The 27305-nt window shown below is 43.8% G+C and overlaps 1 long non-coding RNA gene across 1 annotated transcript in view; it reads left to right on the forward strand.

Annotated features, from left to right (window-relative positions):
* Positions 1-27305, forward strand: part of LOC138299979 (uncharacterized) — a 116118-nt gene that overhangs the window by 86895 nt on the left and 1918 nt on the right. Inside the window, exons 2-3 of the long non-coding RNA XR_011204862.1 lie at positions 22021-22110; positions 22226-22368. This is a non-coding gene — a long non-coding RNA (uncharacterized lncRNA). The remainder of the gene's footprint in view (positions 1-22020; positions 22111-22225; positions 22369-27305) is intronic.

Below are 27305 nucleotides of genomic sequence, written 5' to 3' on the forward strand. Positions count from 1 at the left end.
TTCAGGGGGCACCTCTAAGGTTCCCTCTGTGGTGTATTTTACAATAAAATGTACACTGGCATCAGTGTGCATTTATTGTGCTGAGAAGTTTGATACCAAACTTCCCAGTTTTCAGTGTAGCCATTATGGTGCTGTGGAGTTCGTGTTTGACAGACTCCCAGACCATATACTCTTATGGCTACCCTGCACTTACAATGTCTAAGGTTTTGTTTAGACACTGTAGGGGTACCATGCTCATGCACTGGTACCCTCACCTATGGTATAGTGCACCCTGCCTTAGGGCTGTAAGGCCTGCTAGAGGGGTGTCTTACCTATACTGCATAGGCAGTGAGAGGCTGGCATGGCACCCTGAGGGGAGTGCCATGTCGACTTACTCATTTTGTTCTCACCAGCACACACGGGCTTGGAAGCAGTGTGTCTGTGCTGAGTGAGGGGTCTCTAGGGTGGCATAAGACATGCTGCAGCCCTTAGAGACCTTCCTTGGCATCAGGGCCCTTGGTACTAGAAGTACCAGTTACAAGGGACTTATCTGAATGCCAGGGTGTGCCAATTGTGGATACAATGGTACATTTTAGGTGAAGGAACACTGGTGCTGGGGCCTGGTTAGCAGGGTCCCAGCACTCTTCTCAGTCAAGTCAGCATCAGTATCAGGCAAAAAGTGGGGGGTAACTGCAACAGGGAGCCATTTCTTTACACAAGCCCCCCCCAGCCCACAGGCCAGGAGACTCAGCCCAAGCTGGGAGAGTCTTCCTAGTCTGTCAGGCGAGGAAGAGTAGGAGAAATAGGCTGGTTAGTTGCAGGGCCTACTCTGCCTTACATCCTTCTGTTCAGGTCATTCCCTTTGGGGAACTGACCTACTTCCACAGTGATAGGACCTAGTCTGAATTGCCTCTTGTCTGCCTCTTCAATGTCTCCACCCATTCTTTCTATTTTGGTCTTAGAGGTATCCACCTCTGCTAACCTTATCTTGGCCAGGGTTACCCCTAGCTTACCCAGAGAGGTTACCCAGAGCTGGAGTAACCCCACCATGACCAATAGGGTCAGGGGGCCTAACTTGCTATTTGGCATGGGGTCAGACCACCATGCTAAGGATAGTGCAGCCATAAAGGCTAACACCCAGCAGAGGCCACTGACAGCTGTCAGTGCCCAGAACCACACCTTTAGCTCTTCACCTAAAAGGGAAGGGGCTAAGTTACAGGCTTCTTTGGGTTCAGGTTGCCTGTCTGCTGTATTGGAGTGGGGGGTTACCACATCTTGTAGTAAACACCCTTCTTCCACTCTTTCTTCTGTTAGCTGAGGAGCCACCCACTCAGGTTTAACAGTTGCCTGACTAGCCAGGACTTCTTGTGGGTCAGGTTGGACTTTATCAGGGCCATTTTTGGAGTTCTCCCCTACTGGAGCAGAATCTCCTTGGCTTGCTGTAACCTTGGCTAAAGGTTGTCCACCCCTCCTACTCTGTTTTCTTTTCTTCTTCTTCTGGGGCCTGCTTGCATTTACTGCAGAGGCAGGACTTCCAGAATCCTTGGGAGAGGACTGGCACTGGACCAGTTCCTCTCTTGAGCTCTGACTAACCTCTGGGTAGTCATTTCCAAGGAGACAATCAAGGGGGAGGTCTGTACTGACTACTACCCTTCTCCAGCTAAGAGTGCCACCCACTTCTATGGGCACTAAAGCCACAGGCCTCTTAGTGACCCTGTCTAGGCTAACTCTTACCCTGGCAGTCTCACCTGGGATGTACTGGTTTGAGAGCACCAGCCTGTCATGCACAATAGTGTGACTGGCACAAGTGTCTCTCAGGGCAGTGGTTGGGATTCCATTCACCAGTAGGTGGTGGAAGTGTCTACTTCCCTCTGGAATCTCCAACTCACCTGTTGGGCCCTGTTTCCAGTTGAAGGCTAGGAAGACCTCCTCATCTGAGGAGTCATCTCCCATGGCTACACTGGTTACCCCAGGAATTTTGTTCTGGGGTTTGTTTTTGGGACAAGAAGTGTCCTTGGTGTGGTGCCCAGACTGTTTACAGTTGTGGCACCATGCCTTAGTGGCATCCCAGTTCTTACCCTGGTACCCACCTTTGTTTTGGGTTGTGTCTTGGGGCCCACCCACCTGTTCTGGTTTTTGGGGGCCTACAGAGGACTCTTTTTCTTTGTTTCTAGTGTCACCCACTTTCTCCTGGGGAGTTTTTGTAACCCCTTTCTTTTGGTCACCCCCAGTGGAAGTTTTGGTTACCCTAGTCTTGACCCAGTGGTCTGCCTTCTTTCCCAATTCTTGGGGAGAAATTGGACCTAGGTCTACCAGATACTGATGCAACTTTTCATTGAAGCAGTTACTTAAAATGTGTTCTTTCATAAACAAATTATAAAGCCCAACATAGTCACACACTTCATTTCCAGTTAACCAACCATCTAGTGTTTTTACTGAGTAGTCTACAAAATCAACCCAGGTCTGACTCGAGGATTTTTGAGCCCCCCTGAATCTAATTCTATACTCCTCAGTGGAGAATCCAAAGCCCTCAATCAGGGTACCCTTCATGAGGTCATAAGATTCTGCATCTTTTCCAGAGAGTGTGAGGAGTCTATCCCTACACTTTCCAGTGAACATTTCCCAAAGGAGAGCACCCCAGTGAGATCTGTTTACTTTTCTGGTTACACAAGCCCTCTCAAAAGCTGTGAACCATTTGGTGATGTCATCACCATCTTCATATTTTGTTACAATCCCTTTTGGGATTTTTAGGATGTCAGGAGAATCTCTGACCCTATTTAAGTTGCTGCCACCATTGATGGGACCTAGGCCCATCTCTTTTCTTTCCCTTTCTATGGCTAGGAGCTGCTTTTCCAAAGCCAATCTTTTGACCATCCTGGCTAACAGGGGGTCATCTTCACTGGAGTTATCCTCAGTGATTTCAGAGGTGTTGGTCTCTCCTGTGAGGGAACCAGCATCTCTGACTATTATTTTTGGAGTCAGGGTTTGAGGGACCCTGTTCTCCCTAGATAGGACTGGTAGGGGGGAATTTTCCTCCAAGTCACTATCCTCTTCCTCTGAGTTGCTACCCTCAGAGGGGTTGGCCTTTTCAAACTCTGCCAAAAGCTCCTGGAGCTGTATTTTGGTAGGTTTGGGGCCCATTGTTATTTTCTTTATTTTACAGAGTGACCTTAGCTCCCTCATCTTAAGATGGAGGTAAGGTGTGGTGTCGAGTTCCACCACAGTCACATCTGTGCTAGACATTTTGCTTCTAAAAGTTGGAATACTTTTTAAGAATCTACAACTGGTTCTAGAATCTAATTCAAACTTTTACAAACTTTTAAACTCTAAAAGAAATGCTAAACAGGATCTAACACAAGGCCCTAGCAGGTCTTTTAAGAATTTAGAAAACTTTTCAAATTGCAAAAATCAATTTCTAATGACAATTTTGGAATTTGTCGTGTGATCAGGTATTGGCTGAGTAGTCCAGCAAATGCAAAGTCTTGTACCCCACCGCTGATCCACCAATGTAGGAAGTTGGCTCTGTATGTGCTATTTCAAAGTAAGGAATAGCATGCACAGAGTCCAAGGGTTCCCCTTAGAGGCAAAATAGTGGTAAAAATAGATAATACTAATGCTCTATTTTGTGGTAGTGTGGTCGAGCAGTAGGCTTATCCAAGGAGTAGTGTTAAGCATTTGTTGTACATACACATAGACAATAAATGAGGTACACACACTCAGAGACAAATCCAGCCAATAGGTTTTTATATAGAAAAATATCTTTTCTTAGTTTATTTTAAGAACCACAGGTTCAAATTCTACATGTAATAGCTCATTCGAAAGGTATTGCAGGTAAGTACTTTTAGGAACTTCAAATCATCAAAATTGCATGTATACTTTTCAAGTTATTGACAAATAGCTGTTTTAAAAGTGGACACTTAGTGCAATTTTCACAGTTCCTGGGGGAGGTAAGTTTTTGTTAGTTTTACCAGGTAAGTAGGACACTTACAGGGTTCAGTTCTTGGTCCAAGGTAGCCCACCGTTGGGGGTTCAGAGCAACCCCAAAGTCACCACACCAGCAGCTCAGGGCCGGTCAGGTGCAGAGTTCCAAGTGGTGCCCAAAACACATAGGCTAGAATGGAGAGAAGGGGGTGCCCCGGTTCCGGTCTGCTTGCAGGTAAGTACCCGCGTCTTCGGAGGGCAGACCAGGGGGGTTTTGTAGGGCACCGGGGGGGACACAGGTCCACACAGAAATTTCACCCTCAGCGGCGCGGGGGCGGCCGGGTGCAGTGTAGAAACAAGCGTCGGGTTCGCAATGTTAGTCTATGAGAGATCTCGGGATCGCTTCAGCGCTGCAGGCAGGCAAGGGGGGGGTTCCTCGGGGAAACCTCCACTTGGGCAAGGGAGAGGGGCTCCTGGGGGTCACTTCTCCAGTGAAAGTCCGGTCCTTCAGGTCCTGGGGGCTGCGGGTGCAGGGTCTCTCCCAGGCGTCGGGACTTTAGGTTCAAAGAGTCGCGGTCAGGGGAAGCCTCGGGATTCCCTCTGCAGGCGGCGCTGTGGGGGCTCAGGGGGGACAGGTTTTGGTACTCACAGAATCAGAGTAGTCCTGGGGTCCCTCCTGAGGTGTCGGATCGCCACCAGCCGAGTCGAGGTCGCCGGGTGCAGTGTTGCAAGTCTCACGCTTCTTGCGGGGAGCTTGCAGGGTTCTTTAAAGTTGCTGGAAACAAAGTTGCAGCTTTTCTTGGAGCAGGTCCGCTGTCCTCGGGAGTTTCTTGTCTTTTCGAAGCAGGGGCAGTCCTCAGTGGATGTCGAGGTCGCTGGTCCCTTCGGAAGGCGTCGCTGGAGCAGGATCTTTGGAAGGCAGGAGACAGGCCGGTGAGTTTCTGGAGCCAAGGCAGTTGTCGTCTTCTGGTCTTCCGCTGCAGGGGTTTTCAGCTGGGCAGTCCTTCTTCTTGTTGCAGGAAGCTAATTTTCTAGGGTTCAGGGTAGCCCTTAAATACTAAATTTAAGGGCGTGTTTAGGTCTGGGGGGTTAGTAGCCAATGGCTACTAGCCCTGAGGGTGGGTACACCCTCTTTGTGCCTCCTCCCAAGGGGAGGGGGACACAATCCTAACCCTATTGGGCGAATCCTCCATCTGCAAGATGGAGGATTTCTAAAAGTTAGAGTCACCTCAGCACAGGACACCTTAGGGGCTGTCCTGACTGGCCAGTGACTCCTCCTTGTTGCTTTCTTTGTTCCCTCCAGCCTTGCCGCCAAAAGTGGGGGCCGTGGCCGGAGGGGGCGGGCAACTCCACTAAGCTGGAGTGCCCTGCTGAGCTGTGACAAAGGGGTGAGCCTTTGAGGCTCACCGCCAGGTGTTACAGCTCCTGCCTGGGGGAGGTGTTAGCATCTCCACCCAGTGCAGGCTTTGTTACTGGCCTCAGAGTGACAAAGGCACTCTCCCCATGGGGCCAGCAACATGTCTCTAGTGTGGCAGGCTGCTGGAACTAGTCAGCCTACACAGATAGTCGGTTAAGTTTCAGGGGGCACCTCTAAGGTTCCCTCTGTGGTGTATTTTACAATAAAATGTACACTGGCATCAGTGTGCATTTATTGTGCTGAGAAGTTTGATACCAAACTTCCCAGTTTTCAGTGTAGCCATTATGGTGCTGTGGAGTTCGTGTTTGACAGACTCCCAGACCATATACTCTTATGGCTACCCTGCACTTACAATGTCTAAGGTTTTGTTTAGACACTGTAGGGGTACCATGCTCATGCACTGGTACCCTCACCTATGGTATAGTGCACCCTGCCTTAGGGCTGTAAGGCCTGCTAGAGGGGTGTCTTACCTATACTGCATAGGCAGTGAGAGGCTGGCATGGCACCCTGAGGGGAGTGCCATGTCGACTTACTCATTTTGTTCTCACCAGCACACACGGGCTTGGAAGCAGTGTGTCTGTGCTGAGTGAGGGGTCTCTAGGGTGGCATAAGACATGCTGCAGCCCTTAGAGACCTTCCTTGGCATCAGGGCCCTTGGTACTAGAAGTACCAGTTACAAGGGACTTATCTGAATGCCAGGGTGTGCCAATTGTGGATACAATGGTACATTTTAGGTGAAGGAACACTGGTGCTGGGGCCTGGTTAGCAGGGTCCCAGCACTCTTCTCAGTCAAGTCAGCATCAGTATCAGGCAAAAAGTGGGGGGTAACTGCAACAGGGAGCCATTTCTTTACACTCAACACTTAGTTATCTCCACTTGCAATGTTCCTCAACAGCTAAGGATAATTATATAGCATAAGGTTCCACAGGCACCAGACAAAGCAGCAATATGCTTGATTGCCTCCAATTCATCAAGAAGACACAGTTGTGGAGGAAATGGCTTCATTATGTCAAGGAGGCCCATCGTTAGGACAGAGCATCCATTATAATAAGAAATCCACAGATATATCAATAATGCACATAATATGTAATGAGGAGACCATTAAGCCAGTGCCACCATTAGAGGCTAAGGAAGGGGAGCAGCTTCTAGCAGGGCCATCTTTATGCCAGGAAATATACAGCTCCCTCACCCCCTTCCCACTCTCAAAACACATGTTGACATTCATTCACTGAAAGAAACACGCAGATATACATTCAAAGACAAAGGAACACATACACAAATGTGCAAATACAAACATACGTAGATGCACACAGACAGACACGCTCTTTTCCTTTCTCCACAATCTGTGCTATCAATTAACTATTCAACGTTTCAGGCATCTCCACTGATGCTCTTGATGTGCTCCCAGCTGTGGTCCTGCTTTTAGCTTCGCTCGAGCTCTCAGCCTTAGAATCAGCTTGGAAGGGAGAAAAAGTGGAATCTCTTTTGATTGACAGCTTTTGCTTGCCCCACCCAGATTTCCACCGCCTCTGTACTTTCCCTAATACAGCCTTTCTCAGCCAGTCAAAAGAGAAGGGAGAAATCTGCTATAGGTCTTTGCATTTGCAAGAGCTGATGCTTACACCATTCTTTGTGCATATAAAACTGTGTTTTTTAACATGCACACTGTATGTGGTAGGAGAGAAGTGGCTCAGTTGCCCTCCGGTTACATGTGGTGCACATGTGAAACGCAGTCTTTAGCTGAGGTGATGACCTGAGTTTAGGCCTGAAGCTTAGCTAAAGGCTGCTTGAGTGCCAGACTGAAAGACAAGGGGCTCCATCCACTGCACCCAGTTAGACCAGCTGCCACTGAGTTTACCATATATCACTCATTCAGTGACAGTGTTGTCTGCTTTACAAAGGCTATGTTTTTACCTCCTCAGCCTATGTCTTTACTGCCTGCCATCTAGATCATTTTATAAATTTACTTTGTATTCTTAAAAACAAGAGGTTAAAGGCCAGATGTACTAAAATAGGATTAGGAAAATGTGGTCCTAATTTGATCACCAACATTTTGTGACTCTTATGGTATTTGCAAACAGACATGTGTACTAATAGGTCAGTTCACAAAATACTGAGTTGCAGTGGGTTGCAATTTGACCTACCTCAAGAATATTAATGTGGTAGGCCACAAATCGCAACACACTATGATTCACTGCCATCACAGGAATGGTAGCCTGCTGGGGTCAGCAGACCACCATGATTGGTTTTGCATAAATCAATCCTTTTTTTGTTCAGCCGTTTTTCTTAAAAGAAAATGAAAATCGTTTAAAAAAAAAAAGAGAAAATTCTTTAAAACTATTTTACATTTTTTTGCCATTCACAAAGGAGAAAGTGTCCTTTAGGAAAGCCCTTCCCCTTTGCGGACAGGCTACCACTACCTTTCAGTAATTGGCAATATATTAATGTTAAGGAACCGAATTTCAGTTGCAAAACATTAATACATACCCTAAGGAATTGCTATTAGAAGGGATGGCCTAAGCACACCCCTTACAAATAGTAATTCATAATGCTTTCGTATACCCATTCAGTGATTGGCTGATATGTTGCAGAATCACTAAATTTAGTCATTTTAAAAACACATTTTCTGGTCACAAACCTTGCAATTTACCATACCGCAGGGCTTGCGAACAGTAAATGGATTCATACCTCTGGTCTTATAAGCTTTACCAATTCAACAATCAAAAGAGAAAGGTAAAAAGTAATTGCATCCATGTTATAATAGGATCAGTAGCAGCATTCATGAAAGAAGTGCGGAGATGTCATAACTTTTAACAGCAGAGAGATTTCGGCCAAAAATGTTTGCAGAGGAAAACAACAGATTTGAAGTCTGAAAGTTATGTTGCCCTTCTGCTAGTAGGTACCTGGGTACATAAAAATAAAAAGGGGACAAACAGATAACAGAAGATTATTATGATGGCCATTAAGAGGCTGGAGTACAGCATGCTCCTGAATAGTTGTGCTTGTGTACAGTGTCGTCTAAGGATTTTTGGGGGCCCGAACAAGACTTTTTTGGGGGCCTCCTGTTTGTAATTTAACTGCCCATTTTCTGCTAATTGAAGCTCAGATGTTGCCAAATAAATTTTCAGAAATTAGGTTTACACAAAACAGTAGAAATATGTCTTCCGAGGGCCCCAAAATATTCTTAAGATACCACTGAGCAAAGAGCGAAAGAGACTCAGAGGTAGAGGGAGGCAGGGAGGACAGAGGCTAAAATATGGAAATAGTCAGAGATAAGCTATATGAAAAAGGTATAAAGTTTACTTTCCCAGGGGCCCCCTTGAAATGTGAGGGTTCTGGGCAATTGCCCATTTTTCCCATGCCTTAAAACTTCCCTGGGCTCCTAAAGCCAAGTCGGACCCTTAGCTTGGCTCTGGCTCGGCTCTTCCTGGAAAGGTTCTGACTTCCCTGCCTCTATAGTGCAGAGAACAGCAGGACTGAATTAGTAGATAAATAGCCACATTTTAAACAGTTTCCTAAAGTATAAGAGACTTTGGCGGTCATTCTGACCCTGGCGGTCAAAGACCGCCAGGGCGGAGGACCGCGGGAGCACCGCCGACAGGCCGGCGGTGCTCCAATGGGGATTCCGACCGCGGCGGTAAAGCCGCGGTCGGACCGGCAACACTGGCGGGCTCCCGCCAGTGTACCGCCGCCCCATTGAATCCTCCAAGGCGGCGCAGCTTGCTGCGCCGCCGAGGGGATTCCGACCCCCCCTACCGCCATCCAGATCCCGGCGGTCCGACCGCCGGGATCCGGATGGCGGTAGGGGGGGTCGCGGGGCCCCTGGGGGCCCCTGCAGTGCCCATGCCACTGGCATGGGCATTGCAGGGGCCCCCGTAAGAGGGCCCCTAAATGTATTTCACTGTCTGCTGCGCAGACAGTGAAATACGCGACGGGTGCAACTGCACCCGTCGCACAGCTTCCACTCCGCCGGCTCGATTCCGAGCCGGCTTCATCGTGGAAGCCTCTTTCCCGCTGGGCTGGCGGGCGGCCTGAAGGCGACCGCCCGCCAGCCCAGCGGGAAAGTCAGAATTACCGCCGCGGTCTTTCGACCGCGGAACGGTAACCTGACGGCGGGACTTTGGCGGGCGGCTTCCGCCGCCCGCCAAGGTCAGAATGAGGGCCTTTGTGCCTTTCATATTCTCAAACATAGGAAATTCCAAAGGATCACTGCAGCTGCTATGAATATTCCTACTCCAAAACACATTTAAACATGGGAATCTATGTACTCGCGTACACACCATGGAGCCTTCAATGGGATTCACTGGCAATGTCCTTCACTGGTTCTTGTCCTACCTTCCCAACTGACAGAAGTTTATTCACATGGATACATTCAGGTCACAGAAGACCCCTATCACCTGTGGAGCCCCCCGGGACTCCAGACTGTCTCTGTCATCTTCAATTTATACATATAGCTGCGTGGTACTCCAGTTGCAGATAACGGCCGATTTTCTCAGGACGACATTTTTAAAAATGGTGAATGTGTTGCACTGATGATGTAATATTTCAGTAACCATGAAACAGAGGTTTTGGGGGTCAAGTAGTCTAATAGAGAGAGAAAATAACTCCTAAAACCAACCCTTCTGCCATTTTTCAAAATGGCCGCTCTATAATGATGTGTTTTAGCCATCATATTGGTAATTTATTTTAATATTCTTTTTGTTTCAGGTTTTCCGTTGATTCAAATTCGTAAACATGAGTAAAGAATGTGGTAGCAGAGGATCTTTACCTCCTGACAGAATGTTGCTAACCTCAAAATCTAAGGACTTATTCAACAAAGAAAAATGTGTCATATGCCAAACTAATCTGGAAGAAAAGCTAACATCAAATGCGGCTGGACAGAAGAGTGTTCTAGATGCTGCATAAATATGACAAGACAAAGTTCACAAAATATTGAAACTGAGGAGTGAAGAAGATCAAATATGTTATCATTGTAACAAAAAGTGCTATTAGTCACATACAGTGGGAAAAAAATGTGAAAATAATTGTCAAAAATAGCAGAAACCAGTGAATCACAACAAGAATCCGAGTCTTCTGAGGAAGCAACAACAACTAAGCCCAATGCCAATCCACTTAATGGTTGATGGCTACCCCTTGTCCACCTCCAACAACTGATCAGAAAGCAGAGGCTCTTCAATGTTTTATCTGTGGTTTAGCCAGAGAAAGGCCCAAAGGGATTGACGAAAGAACAAAGTACAGAGTATGTGAATCGCAAAGGGTGAACATGTTTTTATCTGCAGCTAGTTTCTTACAAAATGACATTTTCAGCCGAGTAGCTAATCTAAACAGCAAGGTGAATGTATTTACAGTGGATTTGTATGGCCACCTGAACTGCATGAGGGCATATATTCGAAAATATGATTGTAATATGAGCTCCCAGCAGCAGCGTAACTGCCATCCTTCAGTTCTGTTTGCACTCTTTGAAAAAGCAAATTAAGTTCTAAAGTCATTCTTGAGTGCTGGATACGGGTTCACACTCAGTGAGATCAGAGAAATAATGGTCAACATTGATAAAAGTGTGTTGATCCATAATAATGAAATTAAGATTTTTCTGGTGAGAATGTACAATGATAGAATTTGTTTTTGTCAGGCCAACAAAAAGAATGAGCCACTTATGGTGTTCTAAGCTGATTTGTCTCCTGAAGTTTTTGCTGCCAAAATAAGATCACAGGATGCAGTAAAATCAACAGAAACCATTTGAAGAAATTGAGGAAGATTTTGATTTTGGACTTAATAATAAATGTTGTGATGCCCCAGAGCTCTGAAAATCCTATGAGTCAACAAGAACGCCTGATGTTGTCTTAACATTTTTTCCTTCGTTGTTTACTACCAGCAAAGCAAAACTGTTACAAACTAAAGTTTTTGAGTTCAGAACAGAAGCCAACAACATTGGATTTAAGCGAAGAAGTGGAAGACAATCCCATGAACAGGCAGGCTTATGCTGTGCAAATGTACTGTCTTTTCCAAATCATGTTTCATGAATTACATCACGGCAAAAAGAAAACTGCACTACACATGTTGACGGCCCATGCAATCTATGACAAGTGCAAAAGTAGACAGCTAATCACTTAAATGAATATGATTGGTGTAGCAACAAGTTTTAATGACACAGTACAGAGCAGGAACGTAATAGCAGCTCATGCTGTAAAATCTTGTGAATCCGACAGCACACCACTTCCCAGTTACTTCACCAGGAAAGGATTCACAATTACTGCTCTTGATAATTTTGATCTTGAAGACAGATCTTCTTTGTCTGGAACATCCACCACACATGATATTGTCATGGTGCTTTTTCAAGACTGTACCGATTAAGTAGCTGCTGGAAAACAAGTTATGTCAGCTGTATGTATAAACAAATGAAGCTGCAAACCTATAACCCAACTGCCTTGCCAATGTGTGCAAAACCCACTCAAGCCATCAACATGTCCCAGTCTACCAGAAAGTTTCAAAGTGGCTGAGGACATGGATCTTCTTCTACCTGATGCTGCAGTCCACAAAGCTGGTTTAACTGAATTGATTTGGTGTGGACTGAAGGATGAAAAAAAGCCAGTTCATCTGTGGGCTGGAATTCATGCTCTGCTCTCCCAGAATACCGTCCCACTGAAGAGGGTTGGCTTTTTTCCCAGTAATACTATCTCCAGTCACAAACTATGCAACAGTATATACAGCTCCAAAAAAATTCCAAAATGTGGCTGCTCAGCTTGAAGACCAGCCTATCCTGCCAATTTTCTGCGATGAAGGTGTTTTCCGTATTGTAGCTGACATTTTTATGAGCAATCCAGTAAAATTTGGTGATCTTTATCCAATGATGGGCGTTTTCCACATTACAAAAGTTGTGTTGCGGTGTGCAGGAAATTATCTCAGTGGAAGTGGCATAGATGATGCACTTATTGAGGCTGGAATGTTTTGAAGCAAAACTGCCCAGTCAGTACTGAGCAGAACTCATTATGTTTGTTCGTTACAAGGTATAGTTATCATATCTTAGGCTATCGAAACATTGTGTTGAAATGCTCTCTGGAACAAGAATGACAGATTAGGTTTTGCATATCTTATCTCAGAAGTGAACAAGGCACAGGGTATACTTAATTTAAAAGACATATTTCAAAGCCAGACAATATTCAATACACTCAGTTCAAAATCAGAAAACCTGAAAACCAAGTTTGTAGAATTTGTCAAAGAATGTGAAGAAAAAAATCAGAACTGGGGAAATGTTTTACACATGATAGCTCTACATGGTACATGGTGGTTGGGATGGTGATTGGGAGCTGCACATGAAGACTGTGGAGTCACTAATTACTATGGGCCTGATTCTAACTTTGGAGGACGGTGTTAAACCGTCCCAAAAGTGGCGGATATACCACCTACCGTATTACGAGTCCATTATATCCTATGGAACTCGTAATACGGTAGGTGGTATATCCGCCACTTTTGGGACGGTTTAACACCGTCCTCCAAAGTTAGAATCAGGCCCTATGTTTCTTGAATTCAATTGCATAAACTACCTGAGATATGGGTCCTGGTATTTGAAAAGAGTGAAGAAGCTAGAGGTGGAAAAAACATACCTCGACAGAAAATTAATCCAAAGACATTTTGTGGTGAAATACAGAGAGTTCAATGCTGTGGCTCCAGATATGAAACTGGAATAGACGATCCAGAGATCACAGAAAAGCTCCAAGGGAACTGTTGGTCAGACACGTAAAAGTGAATATGTTGCCCAATGGCAGCTAGTTTACCATGAAGTTCTTTCTATTTGCAATGTTTTCTTCCAGGTGACAAATTCAACATTAATGGGCCTGTTCCTCACCACAATCTTGTGGGAAAGAGTGGGGAACATTTTAATAAACATGTTGACAGCCTTTTTTATTTCATGCAGCAGCAAGGCACCCCCTTTGAAATGACTGAGCTTGTGCAACTACACAACTTCATGACCAAACAATATGTGGATAACGATATAAAGACACGTCTAGATGTCCTGGAACATGGATTGAAACTATAGGCAGAACTGAAGCGGGAGAGATTTGTATTGAAAGAGAAAAAGCTGTTTGAGATAATCACTAAAGCTAAACGTCTATGCTTTTATTGCCATAGTAAGAGTTTCGTCCAACCAACCACTATAAAACAGGTTACAAGAAAACAACTTTCGCAAGCACATAGAAAGATGGATGTAGCAAAAGAAATGGATGAATTTATCAAGGACATTCTGTTGCATAGTCTTCTTCCAACAAATGCATTATTTGATGGCGATGCTGCAACCACACCAGTAAAGCACAAACTCATGCAAGAGGTTGTAAAAAACTTTCACCTGAAGAATTTCAATTTGAAATGGTGTCCCCATTGAAAACTGCTGTTGTTGTGGACCATATGTCACAGCTGTGAATGGTCAAGATTTCATCCAGACAAAAATTCAGAGAGGTCATTCATACTGTTCTACAGATATCAAAGTCAGTGTGCACTTTTCAAGAACTGCACGTTGTCTTTGACAGTTATTTTGAAAAGAATGTGAGAGAATCAGACGAATGTCTAAAAGTGTAACAGTTGATCATGCCTGCATCAAAAACTCTACACCTATAACTGTGCAACTTGATGAATTCTGGTCATACATATCAAACAGGATGAATTTGGAGATGTTAACTTGCCAAAACATTGCTGATGCTTCAGTGAACACTGAATTTTCAATTATTGCAAGTGAAATGATTGTCAATGAGGAGTTGGTGCCTGCAGATATACATTCAAAAGGTACATGTCATATTGTTCAAGAACTTAACAGCAAATTGGAGGAAGCTGACTTTTGTGTTGTGCCACATGTTGAGTGGGCTGTTCGAAATGGTTCCAATAGAGTCATTGTACTGTCAAATGACACAGATATTATTATTGTGCTACTTAGATTTGTTGAAATGTTCATCAGTCAAGGATTGTCAGAGTTATCGATACATTATGGAACAGGTGAGAAAAGACACTTAATCCTACCTCATATTCTGGACAAGAAGCGGGACCCTGAGATGCCCAGTGTTCTTATCAAGGCACATATTCTTATGGATGGTGACACTATGAGCAAAATTGGAGCAAAGCTTGGAGCTTTAAGTGCTGAACCTGTGAAGTTTCTAAAAGAATTTGCTGAGACAGCAGAAGAATGTGACTTTAAAGACGTAGAAAAATAAGTGATCAGTGCGTGGAAAATGAGTTCTGACTGTCACACATTTGAGGATCTTCGGTACAGTGAGTTCAAGAGATCAATACCGCCAAGCAACCTTTCACCAACATCATAGTCTATGCGTGGGCACAATAAAAGAGTGTTCTACTCGATCAAAAGTTGCGTAAATGTTTTGGATCATGCATATGCACAGAAAGATCCATGTGAACTTGGTTAGGAAGATATTGATGGGGTGCTAAAACCTGTGGAACTTCTAAAGCCTCTACCCACAGAATTTACATGTACATGTACTTGCAAAACCTGTGCTACAAAAAGATTTCTCTGTCAATATGCGTTTCTCAAATCTTCAACATTCTGCAAATGTACCACGAGTGATTGCCAGAACAAATAAATAAAGTGAATTATGAAAATAAAAACAGGAGAGATAAACATTATTTTTTTCATATTCAGATCATAAACATTGGTGTTTACATAAAAGGTTTCAAAACCATTATTTTTTGTTTCAATTCTGGATATGTCTCTTCTTCCTATATTATAGCTGTAATTTTGGAAACTGGTGGAAGGGTTGCTCTGAGGAGTTATTTTCTGTCTTTATAAAACTACTTGATCCCCAAAACCTATGTTTTGACACCAAACTGAAGTATATAGGTTTCATGGTTCCTGAAATATTACATCATCACTGGAACACATCCATCATTTTTAAGAATGTTGTCCAGAGAAATCTGGCCTGGATCAGCAATATCTACCCAAGCTAAATTACTTCTCTAGTGATCCAAAAACACAAATCAAAAATGAAAATCTATGCAGTGGTATATCAGGGGGAAGGGATTATACCTCGTGCCACCACAAAATTATCTTTCTTGCCTTGTGATTTTGTTGCATATACTCAGATTTTTTGTATACTAAAATCTCAAACCACACTTGTGCTTTCCTTTCTGAACAATAACCAAACAATTGTTGTTTTTCACTGATACACCCGCCTACATCAGGTAGGATTAGCATTGTATAGAGAATCAGCTAACATAGCTGTCATATCTGTGCAGTTATTTATTGCTAACAAAGCAAATCTAGGCATTAATCTCTGGGTCCACCAGGAGAAGTTGCCAGATTTCCCTATAAGGAAACAATGATTTCTGATGCAGGCTGAAGTATGACTTCTCCGAGGACTATAATAATATTTGAAAAAGCTCTGTTTACAACGAATATTGTTTCATCATACAAGAATCACAGTTATTATCTTTTTGTTTCCCTAATTTCTATTTTACTATCACCTTTTGATCCAAAATCTTTCAGACAACATTATCGTACAGTAATTACCTGCTACCCACGTTGTGCGTGCCGTGCCCCACCTGAGAAGGGATATAATGATGGCGATGACCAAATATCACGTAATAATTTCGTCTTGAGTTTTGACTAAAACATTCAGAAGGTATCCTGGAACAGAAGAGTTTAAAAAATATTCTTCGGAGGCTTTAGTTAAAAAAAAAAAACTAATCTATGTGGTATTGCTAAGAGCTGTTGTTTTGTAAGCAGTGTGGTGTGACACAAAGACACAAAGAATATTGGACGTTTCGCGTTTTGATTGGTCACTTTAGTGTAATAGATCACACGATTCAGAGTTGTGGAAAGCAGCTAATCACTGTCAGTTAATACACCCTATCTCACGAAGCTAATTGGCCAGTAAAGACTGAACAAAACATTGTATGTTCTAATGCAGAATAGCTTAGCTCCATTCTTAAGTAACAAGTATACCCACTCTTTCAAAGGCCCAAAATGCGCAGAAGTGTTCTGTGTTTCAATCTAAGAGCAGTTATTCACACGTATTCGTGTTTCCTTTGAAATTATGCTTTTCTCATCTGTTCTTACTAGCTGTGCAAGCTACGTGAAAGCACAAGATTTATTATGTTATTATTCTTTTTTATGTATTGTCTTAATAACACCCAGAAGTATGTGTTTGACATTTTCGAGCTCCCAGTTGAACTACATATGTTTCATATCACTGTTTCTCTGAAAGGCCAAGTTTTAGACTGCTGTAACCCTCTTGGAGCAATAAATGACAAGAAGTCTGCAGAGACTCAAATAATTGTGCAGGTCTCCTCATAAACCCCTTCCAAGTTAGATAAAATAACTTTGAAACCCAACAAGAATATGTATTGTTCAGTTATATATTTAAGAAATGTTACAATTACTGCACCTTCATGCTTCCACTGTTGAAAACGCTCTCCGCCTTTATAAAGTAGCAAAACATAAAAGGAATACTCAGTTTCTTTTCCTGATAAAACATTTAGGCCCTCATTGCAGAATGGCAGGAAGTAATTGCTGTTATTCTTTATAAACATTATATTTCACCTGAAGTGTATTCATGCTTTATTAGTTTGGCCAGAGTTAAGGCCCATATATTTTTCAGTGTTCTAATCTTCAATGTGAAACTTGCTTTTTGAATGTTTTCCCAAAGCTGCAGGTGTCAGGATCTGAGACCTAGTTAATAGGAAGCTCATTGTTTGGGAAGATAAAAAAAGCCCAGAAGAACGCTTTGAAAGGAGTATCCTGGGTTGGAAGCTGTAACTCTTGTGGAATTCCAAAGCATGAGCGAGCGTTTACCAAGGTCGACACTGAAACTTCAGAAGGCTCAAATGTCAATTAACAACTTATGATTTGTGATTTCTTTTTCAACTGGGAAATGTATTTGCTTATGAGATCACCCATGAAGAATCAAGATTCAAGTGTGGTTTATTTAGCGGTCAGCTTCAGATTCCTTTTGCATTTAGCTGAGACCAGACCTTACTTAGATACATCCTTAAAACTTAAATTTCTATGTGGCTGCATGCCGCCATACCCCTCTTGATTGAAACTTCTACTGAAGGTCTGTCATACTGACTACTTAGCTGAAGAAATAGATTATTAGCCTAGTTAGGATTTTAGATCAAATGGTTAGATAGGAAAACCTGGATTCAAACTCAATGCATCAATTGTTTTTTCTTATTTTCTACATTATCACTATTGAATTAGTGGTCTTTTACATGTTAGTTAAATTTCATATTGTGCGACATTTTGATTCTCCTTTGGTTATTCTGTACATTCATAGTGTGATTTTGAGGCTCATATATGTAAGTTTGACTTTGGGTCTGAAATGAAGCCCTTTGAACTATAAGTTGGTCTCTGGAATTGAATGTGTGACCATAGAGTTACACTGTAATTAATTTGAATAATTTGATGCATTATATCCTCACCCATCAGAACAGAGAAGAAAAATTCATTGGACCCCAGATTTAGAAATAGTGCCCAGTGATGGATCAGGTGTTAAAAGGTAAAGAAATGTGATATCCCCATCGCCAGTGTGAGTTACTTCCTAGAAGGAATCAACAATTGCTAGGTAATCAGCGTCAGGCTGGTCTACGGTATAATCTCATGGTGTTTGAAAGGCTGGTCTGACAGTCAGTTGACGGGCTCCTTCTTGTATTCATAAAAGCTTTTGTGAATCTGCCCCACAATTAACTGTGGGCGATGATGTGATATGGTTGGAAAAACGGATTCACCAATAACTTTTATTAACCTCTGTGAAATGTGATTCCAACTTAGATATGAGGTCTGAATGGAGATATCTGGGCACCACCCAGTTTAAGCAGGATGAGCTAATATGAACAAAACATTGTTGACACATTGGCATCACATTCTTGAAGAGTCAGTGCTGTGACATACTGCAGGTGTGTGAATAGATGTGTGTTTTTATATTTGTAGGTGAAGGGGCAGATGTGTTTGTTTTTACATGTGTGTGAAGGTTTATGTCTGGTTGGATTTGTGCTGTGTATACTTTTAGGTTAGTGTGTGCATTTATGAGTGTGGGTGTGTGTGGGTGTTGGTGTGTGTGTGTGCTTGTGTTTATGAGTATGCAGGCACATGCATGTATGTATGTGATTTGAGGATCTGTGTTTCTGTCTGTGTATGTTTGAGTGCATGGGTGTATTTCAAGGAGTAGCAAAATGTGTGTCTCTATACTTATATGTGTATTCCATTGTGTGTGTTTATGGAAAGTAGGATTGTTCCATGTGAGTGGGTGGTGGCTATTGTAGTTAGGTCCATGTTTTCCACTGTGATGCTCTAATAATTGGGAGGTGGGCCTGAGGGAAGCAGCTGATTTTACGTAGGCGCTGTTCACACATAGTTGTCCAATGGCATGAAGAGACAGAACAAGTAAAGAAAGATGGTTGAGTTAATGTTAGTCTACCTTATTGTAATGAAAACTCAGCTATAGCATTAAGTTTAGTGAAGAATATGTTTTTAGTCATTGTCACTGCAAAACTATTTAAATCAATCAGTTGATTTTTCTAGCACTGCTAACCATCCGCAAGTCTATCCGGGCCATTGCAGTTATTGATAGGCTGGGTCAAAGAGATAGGTCTTGAGTGCTTTTTGGAATTCTGGTAGATATGAGGATGTGTGCAGCAGGAGATCGTTCCAAGGTTTGGCTGCAAGGTAGAAAAAGGATCGTCCTCCGCTGGTGATTACTTAGATGCAAAGAGTGTGGGCGATTGAGAGCGAGGCGGATCTGAGTAGTCTGGCCGGGTGGTGGAAATTCAGGCATTGGTTGATGTAGGGATGTCTCAGGTTGTGAGGGCTTTGTAAATGTGGGTCAGTAGTTTGAATTGGCATCTCTTCTTTACTGGGAGTCAGTGAAGTTCCATGAGGTGGGGATAGATGTGGGTTCAGCAGGGTAGGTCGAGCATGAGTCTAGCTGTGGCATTCTGGGTGACCTGTAGTGCTTGAGGAGGTGTGTGCAGATCCCATAGTAAAGGACTTGCCATAGTCGAGCCTGCTTGTGATGATGGCTTGTGTGAAGTTGCATCTGATGCTGGTTCATTGCATGCGTGAGTGAGGAAGCACTCTCACACTGCGTTGACCTGGGATGTCATAGTCAGTTTGCTGTTGAGAATGATGCAGAGGTTCTTGGTGTGACTGGATGAGGAGGGTGCTGATCCTAGTTCTGTGAGCCACCAGGAATCATTCCAGGAGGTGGAGTTCTTGCCGAAGATCAGAACTGTTTTGTCGGTGTTGGGTTTCAGGCAATTTGCTTTCATCCAGTTGGTGACGCTCATCATGCAACTATGGAATCTGGCTATGGTGGTGGTGGCGCCCCTGGAGAGGATAAGTTGAGTGTTGTCTGCGTATGAGATGATATTGAGTCCATAGGCTCTGATGATGTTGGCCAAGAGTGTCATGTAGGTATTGAAGAGGGTGGGGCTGAGGGATGAGACCTGAGGGATCCCGCAGATGACCTTCTTGGGTTCAGAGGTGAATACAGGTAGGTGGAATTTCTGGGTTCTTCCGGTGAGGAAAGAGGCTATCCATCTGAGGGCATTCCCTTGGATAACGAAGTTGTGTAGTCTGGTGATCAGTGTGTGATGGGATACTGTTTTGAACGCCACTGAGAGGTCGAGGAGGACCAGGGCCGCCATCACTCCTTGATCGAGGAGAGCTTGGATGTTGTCTGTAGATGCAATGCCAGCAATCTTGGTGCTGTGGTTGCTGCTGAATCCAGATGGGGAGGAGTCAAGAAGGTAGTGCTTCTCAAGGTGGATAAAAAGTTGTTTGTTTATGGCTTATTCTAATACTTTGGCCGGGAAGTGGAGCAAAGAGATCAGTCGGTAGTTCTTAAGTTGGTTGGGGTTGGCTGATGGTTTTTTCAGTCAGGGTTTGGTCTTGGCATGCTTCTAGCCTTCTCGGAATGTGGCCTTGGTTACAGAGGTGTTGAGCAGGGAGGTGAGTTCTTCACTGATTTTTATCTTTTCTGAGATTGAAGCTGTGGTGTGGTGAGGGGTCCTTTAGTGCTCCTGTATGGATGGAGTTCATGAGAGTGGCTGTTTCCTGGATGGTGATGGTGTTTCAGGAGGTTAGTCGCAGTTCTGCGCCATTAGTGTTGGGGCTGTGTATGTTGAGAAAGTAGGAGGCCTGAGGTTGGGGTTCAGAGTTCTTGTAGATGGTGGAGATCTTGTTTGGAAGTAGATGGCAAGGTTGTTACAGAGCTCCTGTGAGGGAGTGATGCTATTCTCAGCAACTGCAGGGTTGGAGAACTCCCTGACAATGTTGAAGAGTTCCTTGGTGTTGTTGGGACTGGACTTGATGCAGGACGCTTAAGTCTCTCCCTTCTTTTCCCTTTGAAGCTGATTGTAGAGGTTTAGGGAGGTCTTGAAGGATTCATAATGGAGGCTTGATAGCGCAAACCATGCCAGCAGATAATATCTTTCATTACTTAGTCACAAACAGTACATCTGTCATATAGTATTGGTGAAAAATAACCTTTAGTGGGCTTGTGATCCAAAATCAAAGTCATTATAAGGTATATATGAGACAGGATTATATGTATGTTTGCAAGCATGCAAATGAAATGAGGAGAGAGAGAATAACAATATAGCTGAATTGGTAAATACAGATTTTTCTCCTCTTGGATCAATGCCAAAATAAACTGGATCTGAACAGATGTGCTCCAAAAGTCTATCACCATCTCTAAAGCTGATTATGTCCATTCTTGTACATACAGACATCAGCGTCTCAACCTGAAGGGACATGTGATCTCAATGAATATGTAGACTTGTTGAAACCCAGGATAGCCACAATGGGATGGGTTTGAGTATGAATAAGATAAGCAAATCGAGCATTCCAGTGACCCTGGCCTTGATAGAAGAACCTGAATGAAGCAAAACATACAAGGCAAGAGAAAATGCCAGTTGTCCGTTGTTGGATCCTGGAAGTATTAGGCTGATTAATGGAAGATAGGGCTATATACTTAGACTGATGCTATCACTTCTAGTCTCATAGAAGCAAAAAGGAACACAAGTCTAAGCAGAGTCCAATACCTATCTTCAATCACTGACACAAAAGATGAAGAGAACAGTGCTTTATTCACCCAAACGGCAGAGGACATCCAAAAGGAACTCAACAATATCACCAGCGGGCAAATTTACTGCCATGCATGTAGAGGCTTGGCTTGTTATGTTAATTAATTAGCTGGTTGTCTGCAATTGTAAAGAAGCTTTTCAGCATTGAAATACACCTCTACACTGTTTACAATGCAGTGAGAGTCTACAAATAGAGGAAGGGCTATTAACGCCAAGGTGCACCATAGCAAATTTGAGGTTGGCTTTTTGGAGTGCGGCAAAATGGTGGTACTCAACTCATTGTTTTTTAGTCTCCACTTAACTGCTTCCACTTCAGAAATGTATTTCCTCAACATCAAAGTGTACGATTAAGCAAGCATTATGAATACTGCCAAAAATTGATTACATTCTCCCCCCAAAAAACAGGTGTGCTACTTCCATGGCTTTAGGGCAATTGAACAAGGACATGCAATTAAAAGAGTCATTACCCTCTCACTTGCCCCCACATCACTGGTGAGGTGATGTCCACCTCTCAAGACAGAAAAAAACAGATATTAATGCTGTATATTACTGCCCTTGTCCCTCAGGCTGGAGCCTAAATAGGTAGTACTAACCCAGCATTCCTCCTCTTTCTTTTTTAGTCACACTGAGGCGGATACGGATGTTGGTTCCTGCTGGGCTGAGCTGTCAGGCTCCATCAAGGATTTCACCATATTCACAATACCTGCTTGGTTTGTATATAATGATTCTATTTTGCTCAGTTCCCCCACTCTTGTTTGTTCTGGAATTAAATGTGGTGTGGGCTTTTTCTTTTTCTTCTGGATTACACACATATTTGCGGAGTAGTGGAGGTCATGCATGCGTGGAAGGGCTATGATTCACACAGATCAGACAGATTCAAGCAGATCCACTTCGTACATGCGCATTGCATCATGTTTACTCTCTGCATAGGAATGGAATGGGAGATAAAGTGCTGCATGGCAACTAAGGTAAGTCTGGATAGCTGAAACTGATCTAACGGTTCCTGCTACCTTCTTGGCTTTATTTAGGCTTAATCGTTGATGGTGAGCAGAATAAGGAAGCATACTAAGAAAAGGACGCATGCTGTGTCTTCCTTGTCTTCAGACTCTTCTACCCCTACCCTGTGAAGAAAAGGAGTTCCAGGCAAGGGGATGATGATAGGCTAACAAACTCACAAAGGAAACTTTATTGGAAATTACGTTAGTTAAGAATCTAATGCCTGATAAACCCTCTGTGGATTTATTCTGATGTTTCCTCTGATTCTAAGGATGAGGCAAATATGTTAGAGAAGCAGAAGGGCAGATATATCACTAAGGACATGTTGATGAACATTTTGAACCATGTTAAGCTGAATATGGGTTTTTTGCAGGAGGAGGTTACACAGTCTTCCTCTGCTCATGTTCTTCATCAGTTTCACAACTTTTCCCAGATTGACTTTCCTGTTCATCCAGATGTTATGGAAGTACTGATGACGGAGTGGAAAGACCCAGATAAAATTATTCTACCATGTTTTGTGGCTAAGCTTTATCTGCTTACTGACATGCAAAAAACATTGTCGGATAACATCCCTATAGGCTCTTTTGTGACAAGTTTGGTGGGCAGAACATCTTCAATGGATGATTCTTTTATTAAGCATGACTCAGATAAAACATTGGTTCTGCTTTGAAGAAAGTTTATTCTGGTACCCATTTGACATTGTGTGATAGTGCTTATGCGACTTATGTTTCTCAGTCTTTCATTTCTGATTTCAAATACTTATACAAGACTATGGAAGGTTCTCTGGATTGTTTTGCAGAGTTCATGACAGACATTGCTTTTGATGTCATCAGAGCATCTGCTTTGGTTGGGGGTGCCTGTATAACAGCCAGGCGTAATGTGGTCTTACAATTTGGTACACTGATTTTCCTCTGAGGGTCTCTGCATTACAAAAGCCATTTGAAGGTTCCTTTCTTTGTGGTTGTTAGAAGTTGGGTTTCTGGTTGGCAGACGTGTGCACGCTGTCCAAGCATGAACCACATTCCTAGTCAGGGTAAGTCACAAACACACCCTAAGTTAACCTGTGCTCACCCCTGGGTAGCTTGGAACAGAGCACTCCGGCTTAACTTAAGAGGCAATGTGCAACACTTGAAACAGTATAACGATGAAAACACCATGCAAAAAGAAAACACAATCCAATAAGTAGATCTTGAGGTCTGCATTTTTAAGGAATAATCAGTAGAATAGCACTTAGAAGCATTAAGAATTTACTTGGGATATCTGGTTGTATTGAACCGAGACAAAGTGAAGAGTTCAGGCCGACCATGATGGAGCGGGGGAAGGCTGCAGAGAACCAGTGAGGCCCTCTAAACAAAAGTACTGTGATCCTTGTTGCGCTGATGAAGATGCAAGAAATAGGGGAGGGGATGCGCCAGTGTTGATCCCGCAGCAGAGGAGCTGCATCGATTTTCCCCATGCAGTTGAGTAGATGAGTTGATTTTCCCAACGCAGCAGCGGTGATGCGGTGATACCAGGGCGTGATGGTTCCGAGGATGATGCGCCAGAGCCGACCCATTCATCGGGGGAGATGCATTGATTTTCCCCATGCAGCCCACGACAATGCTGTGACTCTGCGATGCAGTACTTCTGAAGGCGATGCAGTGGTGGTTCTGTCCTTACAGTGGCGGCAATGCATCAGAGTTGACCCTCACAGTAGAGACAATGCGCCAATTCCGATTCACCCATCGGGGGTGATGCACCAGTTTTGTCTCTTGCAACAGCGGTGATGTATCCATTCTTACTGCAGCAGCACTTTATACACACTTTCAAGGACCCAGGACTGGATTGGCACTACTTGGCAGGGCAAGACTCACAGTTAGCAGAGTCCATGTACTGTAGCTGGTGAGTTGAAAGTCTTTTGTGTCCCTGAGACTTCAGAAGAACAGAAGGCAAGCCAGAAAGCCCTTGGATTCACTCTGGTTCTGTGTTCAAGTGTTGTGGGTCCAGCCCTTCTCACTCAGGCAAGGACGGCAGCACAGCAAGAAAGTAGTTCTTCCAGAGTAGTGGTCCAGCAGAGTAGTAATCCTTGTGGCAGCACAGCAGTCCTTGTTCCTGGCAGAGTATCCACAGGTCCAGATGTGTACTGAAGAGGTGGTGTCTGAGGTCCTGCATTTATTCTTTAGTGCTCTTGTTCTGGAAGGGGAGAGAAGCTTCTAGACAGTGGCTGCGAAATGCAAGGAATTCCCATCCTCCCTTGCCCTGTCTCCAAGCTGACTGGGGTGATAAGACAGCATCATTAAGCCCTTTGTGTGTGGACAGAAGACAGCCTATTCAGGTGTAAGAGTGAGGCTGTGTCCAACTCCTCGCTCTCATCCCACGAGGATAGTCCACCAGGATGTTGATGGACCATCAGACACATTTAAGCTCCTTTTGTGTGTTGCTGTCTAGAGGTAATGCACATGTCCAGCTGTCCCTCCCCCACCCCAGATGTGTATTGGAGACAGGCTGCAGGTACACAGGGCTTAACAGCAGGAAAATACCAACTTTCTAAAAGTGGCTTTTACAAAATGGTAATAATAAATCAGACTACCATTAAAGACGATTTGTCATTACAATTCCATAGTACTAAACATTACAGGTCTACCCCTTTCTAATCAGGGATTACAGCTTATTAAATTTAAATGTATTAAGGGATCCCCAATGTTAGAAATTAAACATGTTGGGACTGAGGGAAGATCCCTCCAGTACCCCACAAGTGAGCTGAAATGGTTCTGCCCTGAAGTTGCAGCAGCTGACGCTCTGGCTTCAATTGGTAAGAAAGGAACCCAATAGATCCAGAGCAGTATCCCTCAACCCTGCCTGGCTCAATCTTTTCAGCAAGCGGGATGGGATACCATATCAAATGGCACTGACAGATCCAGCATAACCAAGCTGATAGTGCCACCCTGGTCCACCTGGCAACGGATGTAATCTGCTGCTGCAACCAGGGCTGATTTGGTTCTATGAACACTCGAGAAGCCATTCTGTGAAAGGTCTAGAAGGTCCTGAGTGGTGATAAATTTAGCCAATAGCTGGTCAATATATTTTTCAAAGATTTTAACAGGTGCAGGCAGGTCACATGGATCCCCATTAGGCTTCTTTTTTTTATCAAATATTTTTATTGGTTTCAATTTCATACAACATATAAAAACAAAGTACTGCATCATACACTACAACGTGTTGGTCGTGACTAGTGAGATGAAGAGTCTATCACTCAATGGATCTTTAAGCATCCTCTGGTCCGGACCCCCACGCATTCCCTCCCAAAAAACACTTCAATTTCCCACCATGGCGTCCAAGCCCTGTTCAGTCATCGCTTTACCCAGATTTCCTGTGTATTTATTCCAATTTCCCCACACTTTCATCCATTTGCATGGGCACCCCCTTCCTTCATAGACCACCTTTTCCGCCAACATGCACCAATCTATATCACTTTTCCAGTCTTTTAGTGGTGGTAGTGTCTCAGCCCCCTAAAGCCAAACAATATTGCGCTTCGTGATCCGGATGCGGCCCATGTGGTTCAGGTCTGATTCGCCCCACACTTTTAGGAGGCACCAAGTTGCATCCAGTTCCATATTCTGTCGACACATCATACTAATACAATTAATCACAGCCATCCAATATTTCTGCAACACTGGGCAGCTCCAAAAAATATGAATAAAGGTACCTGGCTAGCCACAGCACCTATGACACTGATTGTGAACTTCTCTGTTCATTTTAACCAACATAATGCATAAAACATAGGCCCCATGTAGGATTTTAAGCTGCACTAGCCTAAATCTGGAGGAGTATAGACACTTCTCTAGGGGATGACTGTGCTTCCTGCCACTCGTCATCCTCCAATATCATCAGGTCCCGTTCCCACTGCTCCCGTAGGTGAATCAGAGTGTCAGAGGAATTGTTGATCATTTTTTGGTAGGTGAGTGATGTCGCCCTGCGGGACATGTAGTTGTCCAGGAATCTATCTTCGGGGGGAGGCCTCCTGGAGCACCCCTTGGGAGTGCAGTGAATAGGGCATGTCAGATTTGTAGATAGCAGTAATATTAAGAAGTCACCAGTTTATATTTTGCTTTTGAGTCTTGGAAAGAGATGACTGCCCCATGGGCCCAGAGGTCTCCCACTTTCGACAAGACTATTAAGTCCTTCTTGTCAGAACCTTGCTGCTCACCCAGAGTACCCAAACTGGCAGTGTCCCAGAGTGGAGTGGCCTGTGTAATTTTATCTGCACATCCCAATGCCCTAAGTGCAGTGTGACAAATTTTAAGTGACACAGCAGTGCAGCCCTAAAAGTCTGTGAAGCGAGCCCTTCCATATAGGGCTCGCTGACGTCCCCTAGGGTGCATAACCCTCCTATCCATTCGGTAAGCGGGTTCAGTTGGTGGAATGTGCATCCAGTAATGGATCGTCATCAATTGTGCGGACCAATAATATTTATGGATGTCAGGGAGAGCAATGCCTCCATCATACCAGGACCGTGTCAATTTGGAGTAGATGATGCAAGGTGAAGCCCCATTCCAATACAGTATTCTCACTTCATGCTCAGTGTTGGTAAAGTAGGAGTACAGATCATTAGACCTCTTTTTAAGGGGAATAACTACTGCCTCCTTCCAGAGATGAAGTAATGCTCCCACAAAGATTATCTGTTTGTAGACCTTTATCAAAAAAGTAGTGATCAAATGTGGAACAAGTTGTGAATCTTTGGTGGCACAGGGGTTCACTGTAGAGCCTGATGTCAGGTGCATAAGCAGATTTTTTACTTGCATGCATGACATGGTGCGAAAGGTGGACATAGTTATGATGGAATCCTGAATAATGAGCATCCCCACATCCTATGTGATGGGAAGCCTTTCCTCATTCATTTTAAAATCCCAAAATATCTTCAAAATCTTCT

Source organism: Pleurodeles waltl, chromosome 1_2 (genome assembly GCF_031143425.1).
Source record: "Pleurodeles waltl isolate 20211129_DDA chromosome 1_2, aPleWal1.hap1.20221129, whole genome shotgun sequence".
Classification (NCBI taxonomy): domain Eukaryota; kingdom Metazoa; phylum Chordata; class Amphibia; order Caudata; family Salamandridae; genus Pleurodeles; species Pleurodeles waltl.